The sequence below is a fragment of the Bubalus bubalis genome, chromosome 10 (genome assembly GCF_019923935.1).
Source record: "Bubalus bubalis isolate 160015118507 breed Murrah chromosome 10, NDDB_SH_1, whole genome shotgun sequence".
NCBI lineage: Eukaryota > Metazoa > Chordata > Mammalia > Artiodactyla > Bovidae > Bubalus > Bubalus bubalis.
The window spans coordinates 69,879,372-69,903,444 of NC_059166.1; the positions used below are offsets into that span (position 1 = coordinate 69,879,372).

General features: G+C 42.3%; 1 protein-coding gene across 2 annotated transcripts in view; it reads left to right on the top strand.

The window, feature by feature from the left end:
* The first annotated feature begins 903 nt into the window (after positions 1-903).
* The window catches only part of DSE (dermatan sulfate epimerase), a 77,024-nt gene continuing 53,854 nt past the window's right edge, over positions 904-24,073 (top strand). Inside the window, exon 1 of one of the 2 annotated variants that reach the window (XM_006055676.4) lies at positions 904-1,140. The gene's annotated coding sequence lies outside the window, so the exon portion shown is untranslated. Of the gene's footprint in view, positions 1,141-7,830; positions 8,437-24,073 lie in introns of those variants that run through there. The other variant, XM_044924421.2, reaches the window with a different exon arrangement.

Sequence of the window (24,073 nt, forward strand, 5' to 3'; positions counted from 1 at the left end):
GTTTAATTACATGCTAATACTGATGGAGGCGAAGTTATTAGCCCTGGGATGATGGCTCTGGTCTTATCTGACACCTTTCTGAGGTCAGATTGAACCAGGCTGTGTGCAATGGCTGCTTCAAGAAAATGTAGGAAAATTCTCTAAAGACTGTGACTACTAAGGTTGCAGATCGTCCATCTGAAAAACTCGGATGACAGTGTCTCTCTCTCTCTCTTTCTTGTCCACCCAGGATAGGGGATAGGGTAAATTAAATTTCTTCCTGTCAGCTGTATATTTCGAATGTTCTGTTCCTGACCCTTGACCTTTGATTATAATCTGTTTCGTTTGTAGAGTCCCCTGCTTTTGATTTACTGTATTTTGTTCGAACGGTTAAAGCGAGAACTGCTTCTAAATAGATGATTTCCTCCTTTCTCTCTGAAGAGAGTAAAAACCGAATCCGGGAGAAACGGAGTAACAATTTTGGAAAAGGCGTGGGGAGCGGGGAACAGTCTCCGGTGGTAAAGTTCTCTCCACGTTTTCCTCTCCCGGAGCTGTTTTGAAGCATCCATCAGCTCCTCCCCTCGGGCCTCCAAAAGTACCCCGCGGTTGGGGGGATTCTAGAGTTGAACCCAAAGCGTGTGGGGTCCTTAGAAACTAGAGCAAGTTGAAGCCAAAGAGGCCTGGCAGGGTAGGGGTACGTGCATTCGGGCCCGAGTGGAGGGGAAGGCCGACAGCCGCGAGTCCTCGGAGAGGAGGAGGAGGGCGAGAAAGCGGGGCGGGCCGGAGGTTGGGGTCCCTCAGCGGGAAGGGGTCCCCGTTTCCCCCTCCCATCCTCGCAGCCCGGGGCTCTGGTGACGTTGCGGTTTCCTCCTCCCTCTAGCGAGCCTCAGCGCCCGCCGCGTCCCGCCCTCCTCCCCTTTCGCCCACACCCACCCGCCCGCGCCAGCCCGGCTCGCAGTAGCGCCGCCCGAGGCTGCAGCGGCGCATCCTGTGGCGCGGCGCCCACCCGCACCCATGGCGCGGCTGGCGCGCTGAGGGTTCGGCTCCGAGGGCGCCGGGGGCCCGGGCGCCTTGGAGAGAAGAGGGCCGGGAAGGGGTTCCGTAGCCTGGGCCCAAACTGGAGAGGCGACGCCCGAGAGGACGAAACCGCGGCGGGGAGCGGTAAGCGGAGGGGCGCGCGAGTGGTGGGCAGCGGCGCGCGGCGGACGTAGCTCTGGACCCCGCGCCGCGGAACTTTCTTCCGGAGTCTCGGGCGGGTCGTCGGCGGAGCCGGCGGGAGGCAAGCGCAAAGCCACGTCCCCCGCCGGGCGCCGAGCGCCGCGACCTGCGCGCCCAAGCCCAGCTCAACTGGGGGGCGCGCGAGGCGTGAAGCCGGAGCCGTGAGTTTCCCCGGCGGCAGGGCAGCTTTGAGTCCCTTTCCAACCCTTGGGCGCCCAGCGCAGAGCTGGGCGCACGGTAAAAACTCGGAGATCACTTTTCTGTGCCTCGGGTCCGGCCGGCCCAGTCGCGATTTCCCGGACGGCCGGGGGCTCCGGCTTCCCTCTGCCCGGTAGGTTGGCACAGTTTCGCGCCCTCCTTTCCCTCCGTCTCCCTGTTAATTGGGGTGGTGGTGGTCGGGTGTGCCGATCCTGGCGCTGGCAGCCAGCCTCTGCGACTGTGGAAGCCAGGCAAGCACGTCCCGAGCCTCCCTAGACGCCGGATTCCAAAGCCGCCAGGCTCCACCGACACTTGGAGAAATTGTTGGTAAACCTCACTCCCAGGCAGCCCCTGGTGGTGGGGTGGGGGGTGGGACGTGCTTGACTCACAGGCTGGGAAGCTCTGTGAGCAATGCCACATGGGCTCTGTCGCGGATGGAATCTAAGCTGTTTGTGACCTCAGAATTTTCTCATTTTCATCGCTTGGTTGTGGCATCAACCTCTGCTCAGGCTGGCGGGCATTGAAGGCTGAAACCGAATCGATTGCTTAGAAGTAGGAGGTGAACCTCATTTACTTGGAATTCCTTAGATCAGGAAATGACACTTTTAGTTTCTAGGGATCTCCGTGTTATAGGGTTCTTTTAAACATTTTTTCATTAGTCATGCTTTAGAGAGTCATGGTTTAGTTGACATTAAATTTGAGAACGGACGTTCTCACTGAGAAATAGTTTCAAAACAATTTTTTCCCCCAGTATTTTATTTTTCACATAATAGACCTTAACCTTTCAGGAATTTCCTTTTCCTCAGTTTTTTTTTTAATTTCGCAATAAATGATAACTTGTATAAAATGAAATAGGATATGCAATATTTTGTAGAATATTCTGACTACTTCTAAAATGAGATCCCCAAATTGTTTGCGGATTCATGGAAGAAATTTGTGTATATGTACTACAGGGTTACCATACAGATAGATATGTGTCCTTTTGTAAAGTGTGCAGGTAAGATGTGTTCTATAAAAATAGAGAAGAGAAAATGTGGACAAAAGGGAGATTTGCAACAGAAAACAGTATAGACCCCTTGTCACTGAAGGACTTATTAGCACCTTCCTGGGCCTGCTGGGTAGAAGGTTTTTAAAGTTCCTCTCTCTGAGGTTTGGGGCCTGGTTATTGAATGACTGGGTAAGAAGTTAGCCACATGAAGTCAGGACCATCATAATACCTAACATTTGTGTGTCTATCTACTTTAGTATTTATAAAGTTAGTCCACAAACTAGCTAATAACATGTTTTCAATGAGATTTGTTGACCAGTCCAGTATCCCACAATGCTGCCTTGAGGGGATCTGATGGTCATCCAGGAGCAAAGGTTCTTAACTTCACTGAGGTTGTACTGCCCTTCCCAAGACCTCATTATAAAGGTTTCTTTTAATCTCTGAAAAAGTATTTTAAGATCATAGATGAAAATACATTCTGCAATTAAGCAATAAGATGTTTGTTTATACATTTCTTAATATTTGTAGTTGAATATTTTGGTATTTATTTCTACTTGCCTTGGATGACACTCTGTCCCATGAAAGAAATCACATGATTTCCACTCAATATTACAATTTCAACAAATGATTGGAAAGGAATAAAGGAAGATACAGCATTTAGATTGGGGTTTTACTGTATCAATAATGTTTGTTTCCCAAAGGGGTAAAGAAACTAGTAAAAAATTAGCATTCTGTAGTTGCAGTGTGTATTAAATATTACTTGCATGCATGCTAAATCGCTTCAGTCATACCCAGCTCTTTGCAACCACATGGACTGTATCCATCCAGGCTCCTCTGTCCATGGAATTCTCTAGGCAAGAATACTGGAGTAGATGGCCATGCCCTCCTCCAGGGATCTTCCCCACCCAGGGATTGAACCCATGTCTCCCATGTCTTCTGCATTGGTGGGGGTTCTTTACCATTAGCGCCATGTGAGAAGCCCAGATATCATTAGCATGTTTGTACATGTTCTTATCCTTTTTTCACCTTCTTCCCCCATAAATTAAAAAAAAAAAAACAAACAACTTTTTTTATGCTAGAATATGTTTGTGGCAAGCCTTTGAGGAGATCAAGACCCTCCTGTAGAGGGAAGGTCATCATTGTAGTGGATCCTTTTATTCCGTTTACTGAGAAGGGCTGGATCTTTACTACTATGAAGGAGTGGGTAAGGTGGAGATTCCATGTCCAGCAATCCTTCTGAAAGAATGGCTCCAAGTAGAGGACAGGACAGTTCTTTTGACTATATATTATAAAATGCCTTAGGATTTTCTCATCTTGGAATTACATTATCTTCACCCATGGTAATTTGTGGGCTTTCCAGGTGGCCCTAGTGGTAAAGAACCTGCCTGCCATTGCAGGAGACATTAGAGACATGCGTTCAATCCCTAGGTAGGGAAGATTCCCTGGAAGAGGGCGTGTCAGTCTACTCCAGTATTCTTGCCTGGAGAATCCCGTGGAGAGAGGAGCCTGGTGGGCTACAGTCCATGGGGTCACAGAGTCAGATGTGACTGAAGTGACTTAGCACGTATGCTTGTTGATTTGTAGAAAAAAAACTTGTTGGGGGTCACCAAATTACCAGTGGGTATTTGGATGACACAGTGTAATCTAAACCAAGAGTCAGTGCCTGACATGGGAATTCGGCAAGTGTATAAGTTCAGAGTACCAAAAAGAAATTACTTCCCAGTGAAATTCATCTGATGAATTAAGGGCAGAATGGAAGTAGAGTTTAAAGTCCTAGATTTCAGTGGCACTGATCCATGCTTCTATTTGATGATGGCAGTAATTAGAAATGGATGAATTTCAAAAAGTCTTACTGATTCTAATGCCCAACTCTAATAGAAATTATATATTTTAAAAGTGAAACCTTGCATTAAGTGGATAATATTTTTAATTGAAGTGATTTTTCTTTAAAGAAAATCTTTCTATATATTTTAATAAATAAATGTAGTCCCAGGTTCTTACCCATCTAACTTTAGTGTTTCACAGCTCCTACTTGCATGTAGAAGAGTGGTTTGATTAGGGGGTGGTGGAGAGATATTACTGAAAAGAATCATACTAGAAAAAAAGGTAGTGTTGTGGACAGGATAAAAAGGAGCCTAATAAACTCTTGCTTATGAATTCCTGTGCATTAGACAATGGAAGGAAAACAAGAGTCCCTGGTAGATCATACAGCTATGTGAATGCTTCTATTTAAAACTGCCTAGGGCTTCCCCATGGCTCAGTGGTGAAAAACCTTCCTGCAATGCAAGATGCACAGGAAGGGTGGGTTTGATCCCTGGGTGGGGAAGATCCCTTGGAGGAGGAAATGGCTACCCAGTCCAGGATTCTTGCCTGGAGAATCCCATGGACAAAGGAGCCTGGTAGGCTACAGTCCATAGGGTGGCAAAGAGTCAGACATGACTGAGCGTGAGCGTGAGAAAGTAATTCAATATTTTTCCAAAGAATTCTAATATTTTCATTTTTTAGCCTAGCGGAAGTGAAGAGTGATATAGAGCAGGTGTCTTATTCTTATTTTAGAGCTGTAGAAATGGAAATACCATGAAAAGAAGAGACTTGTCTGTCATTTACAAGTAATGACTGGGGAGCCTGGTGGGCTGTCATCTATGGGGTCGCACAGAGTCGGACACGACTGAAGTGACTTAGCAGCAGCAGTAGCAGTGGCCTATTTTAAATATGAGATTAACCTAAATGGCATATTTTATTCTACTTTTCTCCTTTATGATTCCACATCCATGTTATTAAAGACTCTTACATTTCATTTTCTTACAGATCTAATTTATTATCCCATTTACTACTCATTACTGTCCATGATTTGTCAGCTCCCTGGAATGCTTGCTTATGTGTTTTCCAGGCTTCTGTAAACTGGCTGCTTTGGGGCCCTCTTCCCACAGCACGCTCCTCTCACTCTGCTTATCTCTTATCATCCTCATCAGGGTTCCATCCTGGGGCCCCTTCTGATTCCCACAGAGCCCTGTGCTCATTGCTCAGCTCTCATTTGCTGGCTTCAGGTTTTTGGGTGTTTTACCAGTTGTGTTGCTTCCGTCTGCATGTCTCAGCAAGCTCCGGCATATCAAGGGTATGGATTTCAGATCCTCTGTCAGATGCCCAGAAGAGTATAAACCTGCAGGAGGCAGAGTGTTTAGAGAGTCTGTTAAATACCACAGAAAAGAAAAGGGAATGATTTTACTTTGGAAAAAGAAGACATGATGGTTGCAACAATCTGTTGTTTTTTTTTTTTTTTAATTTTTAAAAATTAATTTGTTTGGAGTACAATTGCTTTTTTTAAAATTAATTTTTATTGGAGAATGATTGCTTTCCCATCCCCACCCCACCCTATCATGCTACACAGCATGTGGGATCTTAGTTCCCAGACCAGGGATGGAACCTGCACCCCTTGGCTTTGGAAGCGTGGTGTCTTAACCACTGGACCACCAGGCAAGTTCCATCTGTTTATTTCTTGAATGGAGTTCTGTCCTTAATTCCAGATAACACTATGAATTTTAATGTGCTTTAAGATTACCACTGGATTTCCTTCTGTTTGTTCCAACTCCCTTAGGGTAGTCCATAAACATGATCTTGGTAAGTGTTGTCATCGAATGTTAGTAAACAATTTCTGAAAGAACAGAATTTCCCTCTTTAGTAATATGTAGAAGCTATAAACATCCTGGTAATAGCATGATTTGTTTGGGCATTTTATATTTGAGAATAGTTATAACCATTAGGTAAGTGTAGTCCTGTTTTTAAAAATATAACAAAACACATGTGTGTAGTTAACTCTCAGTTATGCATATGTCGTGTATCCATTGTAGACTGCATCCATCTGCTTTGCTCTAGACAGAATTTGCAACTCAGTGTATATATGTGTACACATGCGAAAAATATTTTTGGTATTATTTATGGAATTAACAGGGCCTCTCTGCTTAATTAGTGGAAAATATTAGGATTATCATAGTAAAATTCCCTGTGTGTTTAGTGTACATGATCATTCAGTAGAAATTGAGTAGGTCCACAGTCATTTAACTCCAGTACTCTTGCCTGGAAAATCCCATGGACGGAGGAGCCTGGTAGGCTGCAGTCCATGGGGTCGCTAAGAGTCAGACATGACTGAGCGACTTCACTTGCACTTTTCACTTTCATGCATTGGAGAAGGAAATGGCAGCCCACTCCAGTGTTCTTGCCTGGAGAATCCCAGGGACAGGGGAGCCTGTGGGGCTGCCGTCTATGGGGTCACACAGAGTTGGGCACGACTGAAGTGACTTAGCAGCAGCACAGTCATTTAAATCTTTCCATTTGAAATACTCATTTCATATACAGATGCCATAGGGTTGTAAATTTGTTGATTAAAGTAAGGTTTTTGCATTTTTCTCATGTGTAACAAACTTAGCTACTAAGCAAAAGGGATTTAATGCGTGCAGATGTTATACCACAACAAAGCTGAGTCAGCATTTCATAACTCTTAAAAAGAATTTGTAAAGGAAATGGGCTCACCAAGCTGTGGGTCTATAATATTTTTATTGATGAAGTACACAGGCAATGTACTGGCTTTACTGTTGGAGTCTAATGACTATTGTGAGAAAAATGGGGATATTTGTTAGCAATTCTTGAAGTGGGAGTTAACAGCATTAGTGTAAAATGTAGTGCTTTGCAGATTGTGTTGTGAACCTAGAGATTACTAATTTTAAAAAAATAGACTGGGAGCACGGTTGGTGAACCAGGGGATGCCAGTGATGTCCTAGATGAAGCGACAGTCCTCCCTAGCAGAAAGATCAAATGGATCATGGTAATTGGCTGAGGCCCATGGGCCTCTTGAAGAAGTCTGTTCTGTTCTGGAAACCAAAAGTGCCCTTTTTTATCTTTGCATACATTTTACCGTCACATCGTCTTCTTCAGACTGTGTGGTCTCTACTTCTTAGGGATTGGAAATCCATGCTGAAGTCACTTTTCATTAGAATTTGCTCATCTGCATTTGTATGAGATGGATGTAGGGATCTTTGGCAGGTTGGCGGGGGAGAGGAGATTGTCATCCCTCTAAAATACCTATTATGAAAAAAAAACAGGACAGAATGCAAAGGAAACAGAGGTGGCAGGAAAAAAGGAGCAGAGAAGAGCTGTGAACAATGCTCATTTATTTCGAATAAACATATTTTAAAAAGTGAAAAAAAAGAAATAAAAGGCTACAGATTAACACCTTCATTTAGAGTAGTTCTGTACCTTGGAGTATTGAAAGGGTTATTGCATTTCTAAAGTAAGCTTACATCCAGAAAGTTGCGTCAGTGACAAAGGAACTCAAGAATTGCATGATAAAAATCATCAAGTAGCTTAAAAATGTTTCCTGCCAGGGTGCACTCAACACCCTGACAGCGGGCAGAGTGGTAGTGAAGCCCGGCAGGCTGCAGGATGACACTGCTTACCTTCTTACAGTTGTGACTGTTGGCTTTTCTTCTTGACACAGTGCTATTTTTGTTGTCTTGACTATATCTGAGGACAGACTCTAAGTAAAGGATTTCTGGAATTCCACAGATTCTGGTAAAGAGCTCTTCTTGGGGCCTTGGCAGTTGGATGACAGCATCCTAGGAGGCTCGCATGGGGCTGGGTTCACCAGCGCCTTGGATAATCGGGTAGGGGCCAGCTGGATTTAGGAATCACCTGCAGTGTTTACACTTCTCCCAAGGGGGAAATGGGCCTGGCAGGAAGGAAAAAGGGGCCTGAAAGGGAATGTTGAACAGCTGTTTTCCATCTTCCCTGAAGAAAAAGAAGAGGAAATCGACTTACAGCAGGCATCAAGAGGGATTTATGCTAAATACAGGGAAGTTTTTCTGAATGTTTTAACCTTTAGAATGGATTTATGAAGGAGGCCTTTGAGTTCTTCTCTGTTTAGAAAGGTTTAAGTGAGGTTGTCCAGGAGGGATGTTAGCATTTGTCTTCTGGGGTTCTAATTTTATGACTGCTGCTCATCTGGGTTTGAAAATCTTGGAAATTAAAAGTGACTTAATTATGTGAATGTAGACGATATGGTGAGTTTTAGTGTTTGAAATACAAGTCATCTATAGTTTCTACTTAGCACTTTTATTTGTTAGAGCAAAGTATTAATATTTGCTCACTGGTTAAATATTGATCATGCATAAGATTGCTTCAGCGTTTCATTCAGATACACATTACAGTGTCTGAAAGCCCTTCTCCCCTATGTCTAATCTATTTTCTCCTCAAACGGATCACTTTTCCTCTACATTTCTTTTTTATTTTAGAAAATCTTTTTTAAAAAGGGCTTGGCAGCAGATTGTGGTGTTCCATTTGGACTTTCAGTAATATCTTTTACATTTGTCTACCCCATTTTTATAGTAGAACTAGACTGGCAACAGTGGTCACATGAATGTATGGGGCATTCATTAGCCATGTGGTCAAAACATAGAGGTTGCCCATGTCAGAAAGAGCTCAGAAACTCCACTTGTATTCCAGACTTCTTAACAGCAGTGTTTTTGGTTAAAAGGAATGGCATGTATAGAAACAGAACGTGAGCTTTGTTTCAGTTTTGTTCAGGAAAATAGACTCTAGTAGAATTAATTTGTGGTTGCAGGCCAGTGGTCGTGTTTTTTCACAGTAATAAAATTAGGCAGGACTTAAGATGTAATCATCTTAAAAGCATGTTCATACTGATGCTGCTAAAGGTGTTAGAAAGCAGACTTAGCCAATATTGGGTCAGTGGGTTTGGGGGATGCCAAGAACAGGAGCCCAGCAATGTCAGTGTCTTGGGCAGCTGAAATGGAATGTTTCCACTTAGTTTTACAGCCCATAGTTTTAAAGCAATTTTGAAATGTTTTTCACATTTACCTTTCTCAGAGGAAACGGATTTCTTAGAATCACTGAAAAGCCTGCAGAGTTAACCAGTTAAAGTGTCTTTTGCTGTCTCCCTTAGATATGAGGTTGATTTCTTCTTTTTTCCTCTATTTTGAATGTAAGTCTTTCACAAGTTAGAGCACGTTGGTTCTAATGAGAACCCAGGTGAAATAGAGAGCAGAATAATAATTGATCTATTACTTTTATGCAATAGTTCAGTTTATCATTTCTTAAACTCTAGCGTAAAAATTTAAGATCCACTTCTTTTCTCTTACAGAAACCAGTATTGTTTCCATAAGAGATCCTGTTAATCACATGCTCTGTTAGGGTTCTAAGCTTTTCAGCATCAATAGTTTTTAGATTTACTGTGACTTGCATAGAGTTATTCTAAATAAAATTCAAATTAACAAATGGTATTTGAGTATCTGCTGCAGGAACTTGAAAAATTCAGTTTCACCTCAACTTGTAATCTGGCAAGTTTTAGGGTAAGTTGGGCCACTTTCAATATCTCTTTCTTGGGGAAGAAATGTGTTGGCAGTATTTATACTACTAAATTGCCATAAAATGATAAATCCTGTGCCTAAAGAAGTTGAATGGAGCTAGCAGTGTTCGGGTGGTTATGTAACAGACCCTTCTTTGTGCGCTTACACCTTTTTTTCTTGTTGGTGAAGCCACTGAAGTTTGGTTCAGTGATTGCAAGTTTTAGAAAAGATAAATCTGTGTTACCAGGAATGAATGCTTTGATATATAACTTTTTCCAGTGTACTTTTGAACCTGAGAGTCAGATGAAAGAACGTTCTACTTTAGCGATAGAAATACTGAAAGGATTTAGTCATTCAGCAAGTACTTGCCAGGTACTTCATGTTTGAGGGGACGTCTGGTTGGAGCCGAAGCAGGGCAGCATGCAAAAAAGAAAAAAAAACATGGTTTTCAGCCTTCAGGAGCTATAAAGTCTGGTTGGAGAAGGATAACAGAGTATGAAACTTTATGAGAACAATTAAGTGTTGAACAGACAAATCCTTGCAACAGGATTGCAGGAAGAAAAATGTCTGTGAGGGTTACGTGGGCAAAGAATACTCAGCAAGGAGGGGAGAATGAACTGGGCCTCAGAGGATTTTATGCCAAAAGGGGGAGGAGAGAAAGCCTTGCACGCATAGCCACCAGCTAAGCAAAGGCACAGGAAGAGGAGTGAGCTAAGGACTGGGGTAGCCGCCAGGTCAAGGAGAGCTTCTTAGAAAAATCATGCGAATTCCATCTCCTTTCATGACAGTCTCTCTCCTATCTTCTGTACCTTCTTCATGAATTCTTTCCTTGTTTTCCACAAATATTTTTGAAGGCCTGTGTTGCACATAATCATTTGTGCATGACACCATAGGGAAGACAAAGAAGATCTAAGGGGATCTAAGATCACCGCCTCCCAGCGGCTTATACCTGAGCAGGTGTGATCTGTCTCAGAGCCCTTTTGGATTCAGAGAGGACTGAAACAATAAATGTGAGAAAAGGAGAAAACAAGTATCTTCAAGTAACTCAGTGTGCATGTTATTAGTACTGAGTGTATTAATTAGTGGACATAGTTAAAGATAGTTATAGATAGATAGCTATAGACATTCTTCTGATCCCTTTTTAAGACCCAGTTCAGATGCCCCTCAGTGTATCCATCCTTCTTCAACTCAGTTGGAAGTATTGATTTCTATAAATTTCAGTAGTACTTTGTAATTCTCATATAATTCTTTTTCTTTTGGCCTGTAGGATCTTAGCTCCCCAACCAGGGATCAGACCCATGCCCCCTGCAGTGGCAGCTCAGAGTCCTAACTACTGGACTGTCAGGGAATTTTCTTACTTCCTTTTTCTTTAGTGGTTTGTGTAGATATTTTCTTTGTTTTACCATTTTATAAAAGGGCAGATGCACTTTCTTGGTTGGCATCATCCCTGAATTCCCAAAGAGTATTGAGCAATGCGTGCATGGGGCCATTGGGGAGGCCACTTGTGGATAGAGTTGCTAGGGAATGCTTCGTAGATAGTACTGTGCTCTTTGAGAAAGATATGAGGTTGATGTGGAACAGGTAGAGAGAATCCTCAGAGAGAGTAACGGTGGGAATCGAGGATAAAATATGAGTCGTGCTCAAGCAAGGATGAGCAGTTAAGCGTGAAGGGAGAGTTTGTCTGGGGAGGAAGTGAATGCTAATGTTGAAGAGACGGGCCAGAACTAGACTGTGGAAGCTCTTGGAGGAGAAAATTGTTATTTCTGCTGTGGGAAATAGAGGCTCTTGAGTAGGAAAGTGGTTATGATGATGGTGATTTATTTAATTTGGAAGGACCTTGATAGTTTACAAAGATAGTTATTTCATGGGTAATACTGTCAGACTGCATGGGTTTATATCTTGGCCCCTTCACTTTCTGTGTGACCTTGACTGGTAAAGAATCTGCCCGCAGTGTGGGAGACCTGGGTTCAATCTCTGGGTTGGGAAAATCCCTTGGAGAAGGGAAAGGCTGCCCACTCCACTATTCTAGCCTGGAAAATTCCATGGACTATACAGTCCATGGGGTTGCAAAGAGTCCGACACTACTGAGTGACTTACACTTTGACTTTTCTTTTCCTTACTATTCTGCTGTGCCTCAGTTTCCTCAGCTGTGAAAAGGGGACGATATTAGTATCTGTGTTACGGCATTGTGGTGAAGATTAAATGAGTTAACCCATGTGAACTACCTAGCATAGTTCCTAGTATTTGGTAAGCACTATATATGTTTATTGTTTATAGCAGCCTTTGGTGTAGATATAATAAAAATTACGATCCCTACTTTAGGAATGGAATGAGGCCTGGAGTGCTGCAGTGCCGGGGTCCAGCCCCAGCTGATCCAGGGTATTCGAAGGAGAGACGGCATAGGCGAGGGTCAGGAAACAACTGCTTAATTAAACGTTAATTAAGGAATAGAATAAGGATAGCTCAGTAGGAAAATTCAGTGGAGAAAAGAGGCTGAGTAGCTTGGTTTACGCGGGGGACCAATAAAACTTCAAGACAAGAAGCTTGCACCACTTACGTAGGCCGCAGGCGTCCTTCCGTTCTCCCGAAGGAGAGGAGACACTGAGGCCTCCCCGGTCGGATCTTAGAAGCCCAGGCATAATTAGTAAGCATGGTGGGTTCCGCGCTCCAGATGGAGACTCAACCAGAGTGAGAGAGAGAGAGAGACATGGGGAGACCAGTCTTTCGAGGAACTGATCCCAATTCTTTATTTTCCATGGTCTACTTTTATACACTGAGATGTTATGCAAAAGTCACGCGGGGTCAGCAGTCCTGACTTTTATCAAAGTCAGGTGCTTCATACAAATGTATACAGAGGTCTTAGGGGTGTTACATCATCTTCTGGCCAGGGGGCCTGCTGACAATTTACGACCCTCTCCTTGTGACAGCGGTCAGTCAACCAGGACACTTATTTCTCCAGGGGTGATTATTCTTAAAACAGACGCCACCCAAATAAAGTTACATTCCTATAGGGTGAGGGTGTAGTGGGTTTTAATTAAGGAAAGAATTTACTTAGCCTAAGGTCTAACGTGATTTATATCAAAGGTTAATACTTATTTCTTCTATATATTCATTAATGTGTATAAGGGCAGGGGATATGGAGACTTAGCAACAAACATTGGCTCAACAAATGAAAAAACCCTTCACCAATACAATTTCTAATCAGCCCATTATACTAATAATTTTCTAACTTCTCTAAGGAACCTGTTTTTAGAAGGTTTAAAGCATCTCGTGCCTCTCACGGTTGGGAGGCTGTGAGCAATCACATGTGGCCGGACAAGCCTGTCAGGCAGGCTAGAGAACCTTCAGAGGAGTTTGTAGGTTAAAACACTCCTATCACGCCCAGGAATTATTATTAACTGGAGCTCTAAGTTAACTCCTTCTCCGAAAGAGGTGGTGGGGGACAGCCCCCCGTAAAGCCAGAGGTGTAGGTGAGAGCACAAAGTAGTAAAGTAGGCAGGCTCTGGTTATGGGGGTAGATGCTCGAGGATTTCCAGGGGGACTCCTGAGGCTCGATCCCGCCTTTGCGTATGTCAAGCCTCCTTCCTCATGACCTTTGCCATGGGCGGAGTGCCTCACGCCGGCCCCCAACACTGCAGTCCATGGGGTTGCAAAGAGCTGGACACAACTTAGTGAACAGCAACAATTTTAGGAATGAGATTGTAGGACTAGGACTGTGTATAGTTTATTAGGGCTGCTATAACAAAGTGCCTCCACTTGAGTGGCTCACACAACAGAAATCTATTGTCTCCCAGTTCTGTGAGGCTAGAAGTCCCAAATGCAAGCATCAGCAGGATTGGTTCCTTCCAAGGCCGAGAGAACCAGCTCCATGCCTTTCTCCCGGCTTCTGGTGGTTTCGGTCAGTCTTCAATGTTCCTTGGCTTGTGGACACTTCACCCTCGTCTCACGCTGCATCTTGTCATGGCATTCTCCCTGTTTATGCATTTCTGTCATCAAACTGCCCCTTTTTATAATGATAACCATCGTATTGGATTAGGAGCCCATCCTACTCCAGTGAGACATCATCTTAACTTAATTATAATTGTTATATCTTAATTATATCTGTGGTTTATTTGGACCCTGTTTCCAAATAAGGTCATATTTTGAGGGTATTAAAACTCCAACACAGGAATTTTTGTAGGACCCAATTCAACCCATTACTGATTTCCAGTTAGGTCTTTTGAGTCTACCATACTATGCCATGGCATGCCTAAAGGACTGTAGAAAGAGGAGGCCTCTGTGGTTTTACACGGGAAATAAGTAACGAGCTCTCCATGGCTCGCCTGTCTCCTCTTTGTCTGGACTTGCGTTTCCTGAACAGCAGTGGACACATCGTGCATGATTGGCCGTGGATATTTGTGTGCTCCCTAAGTCCTGAAAAGATCTCTTTGCCTTTCTTCTATCTTTCCAAGATGGCACTCTCCATGACTTCTTTCCATTAGGATTAGAGATAAAGATATTAAGGTAAGTTTAGGGACATTATACTTACACCAGATAATTTCAATTTTCTCTGTAAATTTGGATGATGTGTCACTGTCCCCAAATATAGGCAATAAAGGAAGAATTGAATACTTTTGAGAAGAGGCAAAAATCTAATGTTTCAGAATAAGGATTTTGCTGAGGAGTTAATTGAAAATGAGTAAGTGAGTAGATATGCAGCTGTGAGGTAAGATAGAAATTGATGCCTCTGGGCTTCCCAGGTGGTGCCAATGGTAAAGAATCTGCCTGCCAGTGCAGGAGATGTAGGAGATGTGGGTTGATCCCTGGGTTGGGAAGATCCCCTGGAGAAGGGAATGGTAACCCACAGCAGTATTCTTGCCTGGACAGTCCCATGGACAGAGGAGCCTTGGGGACTACAGTCCATTGGGTTGCAAAGAATCGGACACGACCACAGATGCATGCACACAGGTTTTTAGTAGGGTTGAGTTTCCCAAGTCACTGAGAGGTTGAGAGCTATTCCAAAACAATAGAAATGACCCATGAAGATTAAAAAGAGTAGAGACAAATAACAATTGCAAGAGATGAACACACCAGGAGAGTCATCGCTGGCGAGTCACTGAGAAAACTAAGGTGGCTCCAGGAACGGAAGAGGCTGGTTCCCATCTTGCTTGTGGGTTGGGGAGAATGGCTTTCAGCCTCCATGGAGAGCACAATACAGGATGTATCACTGAAAGAGTCAAAATTACTTCACAGAATCTTTAATTTGGAGCATCTTAGGTGTCATCTCTGCCCCCTGTCCCATTTAACTCAGGAATTGACCTGGCAGGTGGTCATCTAGTCTCCATATTCATGTAGGACAGGACATGAGAAGAAGGTCTAAGAAATAAAATCAGTACAAGAGGAGTTTTCTCCAGCATAGATGAAGAGAATTCCTTCAGGTTTGACTAAAAGAAATAGCTAGGTAGAATCTGGCCATGAGCAGAGATGGGGTGAAATGAGTAGGGTGGATATGAGAGGTGTATTCCTAGTTTAAGAGATACAAAGAATGGGGCTACCACTACCAGAGTAGAATGCTAAAGTCAGGAAAAAACGCAGTAAATTCACCGATATGAGGTTATAGACACCAAGTTAAATGTTCATGACCTGGAACATACAGACACAAACATTAAATATGTGGCAGTTTCAGGCTCTGAGTTGGGCTATTTCTTGCTGGAAAATGTGTTTTGGCCTGTGAATCTGTCACCATCAATTCAGAAATTATTGTCTTATTCGTCACAGCATGCATGGTCTCCACTATCTAGTAACATATCTCCGCAAAAATTGTTTCTTGACTAATAATGTTTTATAGACCGAACTATAAAAACTGTTACAAGAAGTTTTTAACACAAAATAATAGGAATAATGTAGGTGTGAAAGGAAGAATAATTCATTAGAAAGCACCCTTATTCTTTTGACATCTCTGCATAAAAGAAATGTTAGCAGTACAGAGGATTTTTAAAAAAAATTTTCCAGTAGCTTCGACATATATACACTATCATGTGTAAAATAGATAGCCAGCGGGAAGCTGCTGTATAGCACAGGGAGCTCAGCCTGGTGCTCTGTGATGACCTAGAGGGGTGGGGTGGAAGACTCAAGACTCAAGACTCAATGAGCATTATAATTAATGCTCATTCACGTTGTTGTAGGGCAGAAAGCAACACACATTACAGAGCAATTATCCTCCAATTTAAAATAAAATATCCAAATAATAGCAATAATAAAACCTTTATAACAAACCATTACGTTATGATGAAAATCTTTGGGAATGTGGTTAAAAGAAGGGACATGAAGGAAATTACTTTAAATTTCCAAACAGAAGATCCTCAGTGAAAGTCTTAGCATATGCAGTCATCATGCATGAAGCGAGGCCTGGCTGGTCTGAGCTTGAGGAGAAAGGGGAGGGGCAGGAATGTCTAATCCCATGCGAAAGGGGTTGAAAGTTTTGAGGTGACATTTAGGAGAAAACTCTGAGGAAACCCATGAAAACCACTTGTGGAATGCTGGGAAACAGCAGGGAATCCTCCAGGAGTGGACTGTGGTCAGAGGCGGGCCAGGCACGTTTACCAGGACATGGTGGGCTTGTGGGTACGGGAGCCAACCACAGTCAAGGGTATACGTGGGGCTTTGCCTGAGTGAGGGTTGAAAGGGCACTGGGCAGAGGGCAGCTCTCAGTCAACTCTGTCATTAATAATCACACTCAGCAGTCTTTTAAGGTTCAGGCATTGTAATACATTTTACCTCCAAAAGTTATACTCAAAAGATCTTTATTTCTTCTTTTTATGTAGTTGTATTTATATAGTTATCTAACGGTATGTTTAGTTATCTCTGAGTATTTAGAGCTTTGCATCTTAAACACGTTTATTAAATTCATCAATTCCATAAATATTTTCTGTTTCTTAAGTGCTGGGCATGCTTAGGTGGTGGGGATATAGCAAAAAGCAACAAAGTGCCCTCATGGAGCTCACATTCTAGAGGGGGAAGCCAGGCACACACAAAAAATAAGTAGGTTGTATAGTAATTAGAGAGTTATAAGTGCCATGAAGGAAAATAAAACCCAGAAGGGAGTTTAGGGAGTGATGGTGGTTAAATGTGGTAAGGATATAACTTAGATGAGATGGTCACATCTGGCCTCACTGAGAAAGTGATATTTGAGCAAATACTTAAAGGAAGTGAGGAAGCAAGCCATGTAGACATCTGGGGGAGGAACAAGCACACGGGCACTGGGGATGGAGCGCCCACATGTGTATGAGGATAGCAAGGAGGCCATGTGACTGGGAGGGGAAAGAGGGGGAGAGTTGTAGGATGTGGAGACTCCACATAATGACTTGAGAACTACTGGTGATACCTTGGGACTTCCCAGGTGATGCAGTGGTAGGGAATCCACCTGCCAATGGAGGAGACCCAGTAGATGCAAGTTCAATCCCTGGGTCGGGCAGATCCCCTGTAGGAGGAAATGACAACCTACTCCAGTATTCTTGTCTGGCAAATCCCACAGCCATAGGAGCCTGGCAGACAACAATCCACGGGTTCTTGAAGAGTCAGACATGACTTGCACAACTGAGCAGGCATGCATGTTGGTACTTTGGTGCTGACTCTGAATGAGATGGGAAACCTTTGGAGGGTTTTAAACAGAGTGGTGACATAATCTGAGTTATGGTTGAACAGGTCAGCTCTGGGTCCTGTGTCGAGAATGACCACTGTAGGTGAGGGCGAAGACAGGGAGATTAGTTTGGAAGCTATTGCAGTGATTTGGGCAAGACATGATGTGGCTTAGGCTGTTATGGTGGTGACGAAAGTGGCTGGATTCTGGATGTATTTTGAGAATGGAACCAACAGAATTTGCTGATGGTTTGAATATGGAGACAAAGTGGGGAAGGGAAAGAAGGGAGTTTGGGCCTGAATTTCTGGCAGGATTGATTGCCAGTAACTGAGACTGAGATGGGGAAGTCTGAGACAGCAGTGCCTGCGTCTTTGGGTTAATTACATCTCTGTATCTTTGTTCTACAAACCAAGTCTGTGGTATTCTGAGTTTTGATTATGATTCATAGGAGGACATTTGGAAAGTACTCAGAGATTTTAATGCCAAGGAACTATGATCCGTGAGACAAAAATGAGAATGAGAACAAAAGTACACATAAAAATGTTTGAGAATGTGAAGACGGCAAAAAAAAAAAAAAAAAGTAGAAGATTAAAAAATGGAAGAATGCTTAAATATAAGTAAGAGATGAAAAAGAACTGTGCATAGTGTTAAAAGCATCACTGCATACATGCCATCCAATAAATGACATTTTAATTTTAAACAAATGAACTGGAATTGTATGTTTAGTGCCAGCAAATTACTTCCTAGCGAAAATCTTCTAAGCTTTTCCACCTAACATTATGTATTTCATTTTTAGACAATATCTAAAGCTTTTAAGTTGTTTAATCCTAAGTCCAGTATTCTGCTGTGTCCTGTACTTCAATAGCAACATCCTTGGACACAATCATATTGGGGGGTTTAAAGTAGAACAATATCAGAAGTTGAGTAAGGAGAAAGAGTTGGTGAAAAGTATCATGACATTTTCTTATGTAATGGGACAAAGTGCTATAGCAAGACTTTCAGAATTCTAACAGAAATTTAGATCATTGAACTAAAAAGGAGGTCAGGGAGTTCCCTAGGACCACGGTGGGGCTCGGTGATTCACTAGAAGGACTCAAAAAGCCGTTACAATTGTGGTTATAGTTTAACACAGCTGAAGGATAGAGACTGAAATCAGCGAAGAGAAAAGGTGCACGGGCTGAAGTCTGGGAGGAGCTGGGCACAGGCTTCCACTGTCCTCTGCTAATGAAGTTCCACTCCTGGCACGGATATGTGACAACACTCACAAAGAGTTGCCAGCCAGGGGAGCTCACTTGAGCCTTGGCGTTCAGGGATTTTTACTGGGGTTCAGTCGTGGAAGCTTGTAACGCCTGCATGACTGACTGTAGCTATTCAGATTCTGGTCCCCCAGAGCAAAGACAGTTCATTGTGAATCCCATTGTTAGTATAAACTGTCCCATCTTAATAGTACCACATGGCCCAAGGCCTCAGGCACCCCAAAATCCTCATCACATAGAATATAATGAGAGCTCAGAACTCATCTCCCATGAACCAGACATGGGCCAGTCCTTTCTTAGAAATGTGTAGGATTTGAGTTAACCCTTTCCTGCATAGCTAGGTAGGGCTTTGAACATGGTATTAGTGCTTCCTAGAGTCATTATCATTAAAGGGTAAATTTATGATATAAGGACATATTCAGTATGCATAGTTTTAGGTAAATAGGTAAATGAATGAACCAGAGTAGATTATGTATGAGAAGTTAAATGTATTTTGTGGTACTTTGCCTGAAAAATACATAATTGTTGTCATGACTTATCCCACAGAAGTTTGCAGATACTGGGCTAGAAAAATAGAGGCATTGACCTCCAAGTATGTGGTATTGATTGGAGTCAGGAAAGAGGTAGAAAGGAGAGAGGGTAGTCTGGAAGTTGATGTTGAGGCAGAAGAATTAACTCATGCAACTCATGCAGCTATGGAAGCTGATTGCCTGCAAGCTAGAACCCGGGAAAGGTTGATGGTATAAGTTCCAATCTAAGGGCAGGAGGAGATGATGTCCGTGCTCATCAGTAAGGCAGAGAGAAAGGGAGGGAGTGGGAGGGAAGAAGGGATTTCTCCCTTCCTCTGCCTTTTTGTTCTATTCAGATCCTCAGTGAATTGAACAAGACTCACCTGCATTTGAAACAGCAATCTGCTTTACTCAGTCTACCACTTCTAATGCTAATCTCTTCAGGAAACCTTTCACAGACACAACCAGAAATAACATTTCATCAAATATCTGAGCACTGTATGGCTGCAGTCAGGTTGACACATAAAAGTAACCATCACAGGTGCTAAGAAAAGAAGTCATATAGCTCAAAAATCAAAGGAGGAGATTTGGTTACAGAATTAAAGATACTTATGTCCACAAATTCAAAGAATTACATTGCTAACTGAAAATTAATATATAATGCCATTTATGACTTCCCTGGTGGCTCAGACAGTAAAGCGTCTGCCTACAACAATGTGGGAGACCTGGGTTCAATCCCTGGGTTGGGAAGATCTCCTGGAGAAGGAAATGGCAGCCCACTCCAATACTATTGCTGGAAAATCCCGTGGACGGAGGAGCCTGGTAGGCTATACAGTCCATGGGGTTGCAAAGAGTCGGACACGACTGAGCAACTTCACTTTCTTTCACTTTCATGGGAAGTAGAAAATGTATTTCGATCAAACATAAGACTTAAAAATTTTAAATTCAGAAGTAAGTTTTTCATCTTTAAACTTCAAGACTGTTGTTTCTATGTTTAGGATATTTTTCTGACTGGGTGAGCACATATACAATCAGAATTATTTATCAGGAAGCTTTATCTCTCTGTATAAAATTTGGTTGCCGAAGAAATAGTATTAAATGTAGAAACTTCTTTTCTCCTCACATGTGTTCAGTTACTTGGAATGTGTAGCCTCAAAGTTATAAATGTGCCATGGAGCAGGAAGAAAGACCAACTTCTTGGCATCAAATACTTTATATTTGTCAAAATAGCTGATATTTGTAGGCTTTTGAAGACTCTACAAGGTTATTAATACATGGTGCATTGTACCTGTTTTAAAAATAACCTGTGAGTGATGGTTTGTGAGCACTTCCTCCTGGTGTCATGGCGCGCCTTCTCTCATGTGGACTGACCTTGGTGTTCTTATTGGCAAGACGGTGACAAGTGCTAGCGTTTATGGAACACTTTCTAAATCCCAGTGACCCTTCTAGTGCTTGAAGCTAATTTAAGATCACAGAAAGCCTGTGAGGAATCTATTATTCTACCCATTTTACAGAGGAGGAAACAGGAATGTCGCTAAGGATGTGGTGGTGCTGGGATTCAAACTCTTAAGTCTGGCTCCCGCTTGTGCCCTCAATCACTAATCGGGTTCTGAGGTGAAAGATGAGAACTAGCATTTAGGGGGAACCCTTACCAGAAAGTGTTAATTACTTTATAGGTGTTATGTCGTTTAATCTCCCAACCAGCCTGTGAGACAAATACCATTGTCCTCTTCATTTTAAGTAAGGGATTTGGTTTAGCTTGTCCACAGTCACACTGGTGAAAAAAGCCACTCTGACCCCTGGGCCAGCCTTCTTAACTGCCTCACCAGTCTGCCCTTATGAATCTGTGGCAGGAAGAAAATTTTTCCTTTACTTTTCATGGACATTTCCTGGTTTAAATTAACTGTTATTTGAAACTGTATGAGGTTATATTTAGCTCTTGGCGTCATTATCTTTATTCATCTTCTTTACATGCTTTATGCTTTTAGTCAGTTATGCCAGAAAATAGTGTTTTCATGTTTAAAGCTATTGCTGAGAAAGTCACAGCTAGTTTTTGAGACTCTTCTAGAAAAATCTTTGATTACAAAAAATTTTCAAAACAAAAAAGATTGCTAATTTTCTTTGGGGCCAGGTACAATAAGTTAAATAAATTGCTTTGGACTAAGGGAGAAATTTTACCTTGTAGCCTCATACCTAATATAGTTTCTAGGTTTATAGCTGCTCAATACATAGCTGAATTAATGAATAAATACAAGAAAGTCTTACTCCCAGTATAGGTAGGGAATTGGTATTCCAATTCTGGAAAACAATACAGTGGAAAACTTAAAATACATAAGCTACCACTTTTTAAAAGATACGGAATGCCAAAAAAGAAATACACTTAATTATACTAAGATCTGCTGAAGAAGGGATAGGCTACCCACTTCAGTATTCTTAGGCTTCCCTGGTGACTCATCTGGTAAAGAATCCACCTGCAATGCGGGAGACCTGGGTTCAATTCCTGAGTTGGGAAGATCCCCTGGAGAAGGGAAAGGCTACCTACTCCAGTATTCTGGCCTGGAGAATTCCATGGACTGTATAATCCATGGGGTCACAAAGAGTTGGACACGACTGAGTGACTTTCATTTTCATACTCAGCATTAGATTGTTCTGAAAATAATGTAAGAATAAAAAATTCTGAAAATAGGTTATTGTCGTCCAATGTCATCATTAAGAAAATCCATTAAAACTGCAGCAAGTACCAATCAGAAGATATCCAACTGTTACACTGCTAGATAAACTAGAATTTACTTATAGCTTGTCTTAGAAAGTATAAAACCATTTCATTTTCTCTTTGAGCATTTTTGCAGGCAAAATTCAGTACTCTAGTAGTCTCATCAGTGACGTTGTAGATACTTCTCTCCCCCTACTCTCTGTCCTGTTCTCTCTTTGCCTCCATGAAAATTTTACTTCCTCTCTGCTTTCTGTAGGACAACCACTCTCTCAAAAGCAGAATCTTAATGGTTTTTAGTTTTGTAGGAATGTGTAGCAGGCAAAACTCTCCGCCTGAATTATACCGTCAGTTTGATAGCTACTAAACTACTCAAACAAAAGTCTGCGGTGCATGCGAGATGGAGATTTCAGATTTGACACCAGAAAATATGTATGACCATTTAAAAATATAATCTAGCTTAATTCTTCTTCTTATATAAAGAAGTTATACAGTTACTATTGTTGATGTTGCAAAGATGTGAACTTCGGAGAAAATGTGGAATGAGAAAATGTGGAATCTTCTAAACAACCCTCCTAGAGACACATGGAAATTTTCTTTGACTGTGCAGGGCTGCTCTTAACTTACAGACCTAACCTAAAGTTTCTCCAGCGTTGAGTGTGAAGGGGGTGAACACCATTATTATACACAGTGTGGTTTTGCTGTGTGGGTTCAGGGTTATGATTACTCCCTCAGTAGTTTGTGTAAATTCTTGGGGTTCTGCATGTTATAATTTCATATTGTGGACCTTTGTTTGGAAATGACTTTTTGGGGAGATATATTTCATTTCACCCTTAAATAAGGAAACAGTAAGCCGTCAGGAAAAAAAAGAACTTTCATTTTGATTAAGAGTGCTTGGTTTTTAAATTTTTCTTTTTTGGCTGAGTCCATAGGCTTTACACATCAGGGAGTATAATTTTAGGGAATGATTGTATGGTACCAAAACCATATGTTTTCTTAGCATTTGATATATTTAAGAATAATGTTAGATTTATTTCACTACAAAAGTCTACCAAGGACCTATAAGGTTTTATTTTGATATTGAGGAAAAATAATTTTTAAAATTATCCTAATGATGCATTTAATAAAATTTAAATAGAAAAGCAAGGAGAACTTTAAATATATATATATATATTCTACTTAAAACATATGGAAACGGTGCAGTAGTATGTGTGAGACCACGGCAAGATGTTTCTCAAATACTTGGAAATAGGTTTCTTTGAGAGTCAAACCCTAAAATAGATCAGAGAAGGAAATATATAGCTCTGCTGGGAGATATTAGTGCTCTCAGACCATTGGTTTGCCTAAAACCTGACTGGAGGCCTAAACAGGAAGGCAACTTGGGTTTCATTGGAAGCGTGAAGAAGGAGGAGCTGTAGCTGCAAACTTCTGCAAGGTGTACGTGTTTACCAGGGCATAAGGTACAATGTCAGGGGCGTTCAGTTGTCTGGTTTACTAGACTGTTTTAGTCCTTCATCAATAAGGGCACCTCCAGTTCTAGTGTGGGAGGGTCAGCTATCCTTGACATATATTTGGTTGGCCAAAAAGTTTGTTCGGCTTACAGGCCAACCCAAACGAATTTTTTGGCCAACACAGTATTAACTGTTGGGCCTGTCCATTGGGTTGGGCAAACTAGAATGGTTACTGTTGAGCTGAGCTTAGTGGAGGTGGTACAGGAGCTCTGGGGAGGGGTTGGTGGTGCACTTTTACTCTTCTTTCCTAAATAACATTCAGTTCAGTTCAGTCGCTCAGTCGTGTCCAACTCTTTGTGACCCCATGAATTGCAGCACACCAGGCCTCCCTGTCCATCACCAACTCCTGGAGTTCACTCAGACTCACGTCCATCGAGTCAGTGATGCCATCCAGCCATCTCATCCTCTGTCGTCCCCTTCTCCTCCTGCCCCCAATCCCTCCCAGCATCAGAGTCTTTTCCAATGAGTCAACTCTTTGCATGAGGTGGCCAAAGTACTGGAGTTTCAGCTTTAGCATCATTCCTTCCAATGAACACCCAGGACCAATCTCCTTCAGAATGGACTGGTTGGATCTCCTTGCAGTCCAGGGACTCTCAAGAGTCTTCTCCAACACCACAGTTCAAAAGCATCAATTCTTCAGCGCTCAGCTTTCTTCACAGTCCAACTCTCACATCCATACGTGACCACAGGAAAAACCATAGCCTTGACTAGACGGACCTTTGTTGGCAAAG